Source organism: Myotis brandtii, unplaced genomic scaffold (assembly GCF_000412655.1).
Source record: "Myotis brandtii unplaced genomic scaffold, ASM41265v1 scaffold140, whole genome shotgun sequence".
Taxonomy (NCBI): Eukaryota; Metazoa; Chordata; class Mammalia; order Chiroptera; family Vespertilionidae; genus Myotis; species Myotis brandtii.
In genome coordinates this window covers 2,995,282-3,000,419 of record NW_005355000.1, presented here as the reverse complement: position 1 = coordinate 3,000,419, position 5,138 = coordinate 2,995,282, and the positions used below count along the sequence as shown (strand labels likewise).

General features: G+C 46.8%; 1 pseudogene; it reads left to right on the top strand.

Annotated features, from left to right (window-relative positions):
- Positions 1–3,080: 3,080 nt before the first annotated feature.
- Positions 3,081–4,985, top strand: LOC102263372 (annotated as a pseudogene).
- Positions 4,986–5,138: the final 153 nt, after the last annotated feature.

The following is a 5,138-nucleotide window of genomic DNA, read 5'->3' as shown; positions in this document are numbered from 1 at the left end:
AAATTGGAAGTGAACTTACTTTATTAAATTTTCAATTTGTTTCCAGCAGTGTTCCATAGTTTATTCTAATTAATTAAAGGAGAGCTCATAAATATTTTATCAACATGGAAATGTGATTAAAAACTCAAGAATTTTTCCCTTGATTTTTAAATTTTATACCCTTAATTTTGGGCTTGTGCAGATGGAAGCAGATGAAGTAGAAGGGGGAGCCCTCGGTGTGTTCCCTCTTGACCTGATGCTTAGCAACAAGGCTGGTTGAAGCATTTATTGCACCACTTTCTTTCTTTCTGGGTCAGCATTTTGAAGTCAATTTGAAGTGTTCCCAAAGGAGGAAAGGCAAGCAGCAGGCGTCCTTCATCCTTCCCCAGGGGGCACAGTTGTGGATATTTCTGTCTGCCTCCCCGCTCCCACAAACCCTCCTGAAGTAGGAATTCCACAAGGACTGGTGCTCTATTTGTTTTGTTGGTTGTCCATCCACAGCACCAAAAGGACAGCCAGCGCAAAGGAAGTGCTCAATAATTGTTTCTTGAGTGAGTGAATAGAACCAAAGTCCCCAAAATTGTCCCTCTGAAGACTAGTTCGAAAAAAAGAGAAGTATTTGTTCAAAGATACCCATGGCAAGTAAGGGAGCAGGCTTAGTTTCCTTTTTTATTTCCATTTTATTGAAGTATAATTGACACATAAAAGTTTAAAGTGTACATCATGGTGACTTGACATACATACACATTAGGAAAGGATTTCTCCCATGTATTTAACATATCCATCACCTTATATATTTATCTTTTTTTTTTTTGGTAGGAATGTTTAAGTTTTACTCTTTTAGCAAATTTTACTTGTACAAATATAGTGTTATCAACTCTAGTCACCATGGTTTACATTAGAACCTCAGACCTTAATCATCATACCGTTGAAAGTTTGTACACTTCTACCAACCTCTACCTATTTTCCCTACCACCCAGCCCCTGGTAGCCAATTTTCATTTTATTTTATTTTGTTTTATTTTTATTTTTTTATTTTTTTTATCACAGTTTGCATTCAACACTTTGTTATATTAGCTTTGAGTGCACAGCACAGCAGATAGATGTTCATATCGGTTACAAAATATTCCCTCCGATAATTCCAGTGCCCACCTGGCACCATACACAATTATTACAATACTAGTGGCCCAATGCATGAAATTTGTGCACTATGGGGGTGGAGGTGCGTCCCCCAGCCTGGCCTGTGCCCTCTCACAGTACGGGAGCCCCGCGATCGATCACCCCAAAGAGGTAGGCCAGAGCGGGGGGTCCTACCTCTGCAATGTGCGTGGGGCCATGGGAACCCCGGCGGAAGCCACACAGAACAGCTGCCAGGACAGGCCCCTGTGACACACACGCAGCATCAAGCCCCGCCCACCCTGGTGATGGATTGTGACGGCATGATGATGATGGCGTGAGAGCGTGACAACCACCTAGGCTTATATTACTGTAGATTGTTAACTATATTCCCTGTGCTGTACTTTACATCCCTGGGACTGTTCTGTGACTGGCTACCAATCAGTACTTCTCAATCCCATCACCTTTTTTAACACCATCCCCCAACACCTTCCCCTGTGGTCTCCACCTGTCTGTTCTCTGCATCTATGAGTCTGTTTCTATTTTGTTTGTTCCTTTATTTCGTTGTTTAGATTCTACATATAAGTGATAGCATACAGTATTTGTCTTTCTCTGTCTGGCTTATTTTACTTTGGTACCTAACCACTTTTCTACACTCAGTTTCTATTAGATTTTTTAAAAAGTCAAACTCATAGAAACATAGTTTCTTAATAGAAATTACTTCCAAGAAGCAGATCAAATGAGTACTTTGGCCCATTCTTTGTGTCCAGAAATGTTTTTTTCTCCTACTTGGTATCTCATGAGACTAGTGTTCTGTAAAGCATTTATTGGGAAATGCTGCTGTGTGTCTCTGGGGCTTTGGAAATCTTTTATTTAACCTTAAGTGCATAATCATGCAGTCAGTCATGTCTCTCAGTTCATGGTACATGATCATTACCGACCTGGGGTGCAAAGCCACCATCTTGATTAATTGACTGATCGATCCATTCACCCCTAACTCTATTTCCTTCTTATTCCCACACAAGCAACCACATCACTGGGTTAAATGCATGTGTTTTTGTTAATATTGTGTTGGCTGGAGGAGGCATGGAGGTGATGTGGAAGGAAGTGACATCTCTGAATTCCTGTTTGTGTACAGTTCAACTTTCTTTTTTTTAAATATATTTTTTCATTGATTTCAGAGATGAAGGGAGAGAGATAGACAGAAACATCAATGATGAGAGAGAATCATTGATTGGCTGCCTCCTACACGCCCCCTACTGGGGAAGTGATCAAGCCCGAAACCCGGGCATGTGTCCTTGGCCAGAATCAAACCTGGGAGTCTTTAGTCCACAGGCCGACACTCTACTCACTGAGCCAAACCGGCTAGGGCCAGTTCAAATTTCTGAAGACTTTAATCTTATACAGACAGACAGACATTGCCGGAAGCTGGTCCATCCTTGCTGCTTGACACTCGCTGCAGGGAAGAAACATCTGCACAGCATATGTTTCAAGGGACCTGCCGTATATGGCATACTGTTCTTACTATGTTTGCTCCCCTTCTTGGCACTATGTGTTTTAACCAAGGTCATCTCTCCAAGAAAGGTTGTTTCCCCAGGTAGGGATTTTCCCCTGAAGTTAGGGAGGGAATAAAACCCCTTAACTAAGTGCCAGGGTAGTTAATCACTTTAACTATGAACAATCACCCTTAAGCTACATAAGCTCTACTCCCTGGAATGGAGATAAGAAATGCCCTAACCTTTGGAATAGAAATTGATAGGATTAAAATCAACTGGTATAAATACAAATGTAACAAGACAATAAAACACAGAACTTGGCTGGAGATCCTGGCTAGAGAACCTGGCTAGGCTGCTGATCAACTGAACGCTGTCTCCGTGTCCTTCCTTCTTCGCTGACTCCATCCACACCTTTGGGAACTCCTGGACCTGCTGGGGTTGGACCCCAACACTAAGGAGCATGCTGTGGTTAAACCTCAAGCAGAGCATGATGGCTTCGGCACTGAGGTATGTCTCCAAGTTCAAGTCCTTTGTGATCTTGTTCTTCACCCCGATACTGCTGCTGCCACTCATCATTCTGGTGCCCACCAAGTTTGCCAGGTGTGCCTACGTCATCTTCGTCATGGCCACTTACTGGTGCACAGAAGTCATCCCTCTGGCTGTCACCGCCCTCTTGCCTGCCTTGCTTTTCCCACTCCTCAAGGTTCTGGACTCCAATCAGGTGTGTGTCCAGTACATGAAGGACACTAACATGTTGTTCCTGGGAGGCCTCCTCGTGGCAGTGGCCGTGGACCGCTGGAACCTGCACAAGAGAATCGCCCTGCGCACACTCCTCTGGGTGGGAACCAAGCCTGCACAGCTGATGCTGGGCTTCATGGGCGCCACCGCCTTCCTCTCCATGTGGATCAACAACGCAGCCGCCACAGCCATGATGGTGCCCATAGTGGAGGCTGTGCTGCAGCAGATGCGGGCCATGAGCACAGCCAGCGAGGCCGGCCTAGGCGAACTGGAGCTGGTGGACATTGGCAAGACTGGTAAGCTGCCAGGGAGCCAAGTGATTTTTGAAGGCCCTGCTATAAGACCACAGAAGAATTGTGACAGGAAGAACATTTGCAAGGCCATGACACTGTGTGTGTGCTACGCGGCCAGCATCGGAGGGACTGCCACCCTGACCGGGACAGGACCCAACGTGGTGCTCTTGGGCCAGATGCACGAGCTGTTTCCTGAGAGCAAAGACACCGTGAACTTCGTCTCCTGGTTTGGATTTGCCTTCCCCAACATGCTGATCATGCTGCTGCTCTCCTGGTTTTGGCTCCAGTGTATTTTTATGGGATTCAATTTTAAAAAGGTTTGGGGCTGGGGTCTGGAGAAAAAGAGTAGCGAGAACGCTGCCTATGAGGTGTTGCAGGAGGAGTACAGGAAGCTGGGACCCTTCTCCTTCGCCGAGGGCAACGTCCTGCTCTGTTTCCTCCTGCTGCTCATCCTGTGGTTCTCCCGGGACCCAGGCTTCATGCCTGAGAACGCTGCCTATGAGGTGTTGCAGGAGGAGTACAGGAAGCTGGGACCCTTCTCCTTCGCCGAGGGCAACGTCCTGCTCTGTTTCCTCCTGCTGCTCATCCTGTGGTTCTCCCGGGACCCAGGCTTCATGCCTGGCTGGATGTCAGTCGCCTGGATGGAGGGCGAGACAAAATATGTCACCGACGCCACCGTGGCCATCTTCGTGGCCATATTACTATTCATTGTGCCTTCGCAGAAGCCTAAGTTCAACTTCTGCAGCCAGACTGAGGAAGAAAGAAAGACTCCGTTTTATCCGCCTGCACTGCTGGATTGGAAGGTGACCCAGGAGAAAGTTCCCTGGGGCATTGTGCTGCTGCTGGGGGGTGGATTCGCTCTGGCTAAAGGATGCGAGGCCTCGGGGCTGTCTGAGTGGATGGGGAAGCAGATGGAGCCCTTGCACGTTCTGCCCCCAGCAGCCATCTCCTTGGTCTTGTCCTTGCTCATTCTGTATTCACTGAGTGTACAAGCAACGTGGCCACCACCACCCTGTTCCTGCCCATCTTTGCCTCCATGTCACGTCCCATTGGCCTCAACCCGCTGTACGTCATGCTCCCCTGCACCCTGAGTGCATCCTTTGCCTTCATGTTGCCTGTGGCCACCCCACCTAACGCCATCGTGTTTGCCAACGGACACCTCAAGGTTTCTGACATGGTGAAAGCAGGAATAATGGTGAAGATAATTGGAGTCTTATGTGTGTTTCTGGCAATCAACACCTGAGGACCGGTCATGTTTGACCTGGACAATTTTCCTGACTGGGCTAATGTGACTCATATTGAGACTTAGGAAGAGCCTCAAGAGCATAACACAGCCCCGCCTTCCTGAGGACTCCCGAAGCTTCCGGCAAGACATATACATATGTGTGGAAATAAAGGGGGACTAAAACTGAGCCACATTTGTTTAATTGTATTTCAGATAAATACTATAACCAATCTTAAGTGAAACAGAAAGAGAACAAGAAGGGAGGAAATAAAGAAGGGAGAGAGGGAGGGAG